We start from the raw sequence: 231 nt of genomic DNA, 5'->3' as shown, positions 1-231 counted from the left end.
AAGCCCATGGGCTCTAACAAGTAAAAATAGCCCAGTGAGGAATGTAAACAAGGAAATAAATACAACATCAGAGGTATTGTTTAAAAAGCTTTATTGATAGTGGGTTAGCCCGGGAACCAGCCACCCGTTGAGATATTACAGCTAGAGTATCATTGGGTCCTTGGACTAGCCAGACAGTACTACACTGGATCCTTCTCTTCGGTTACGGCTAATTTTCCTTTTGTCTACACG

This window comes from Palaemon carinicauda, chromosome 12 (genome assembly GCF_036898095.1).
Source record: "Palaemon carinicauda isolate YSFRI2023 chromosome 12, ASM3689809v2, whole genome shotgun sequence".
NCBI lineage: Eukaryota > Metazoa > Arthropoda > Malacostraca > Decapoda > Palaemonidae > Palaemon > Palaemon carinicauda.
This window is presented reverse-complemented; position numbering follows the sequence as displayed.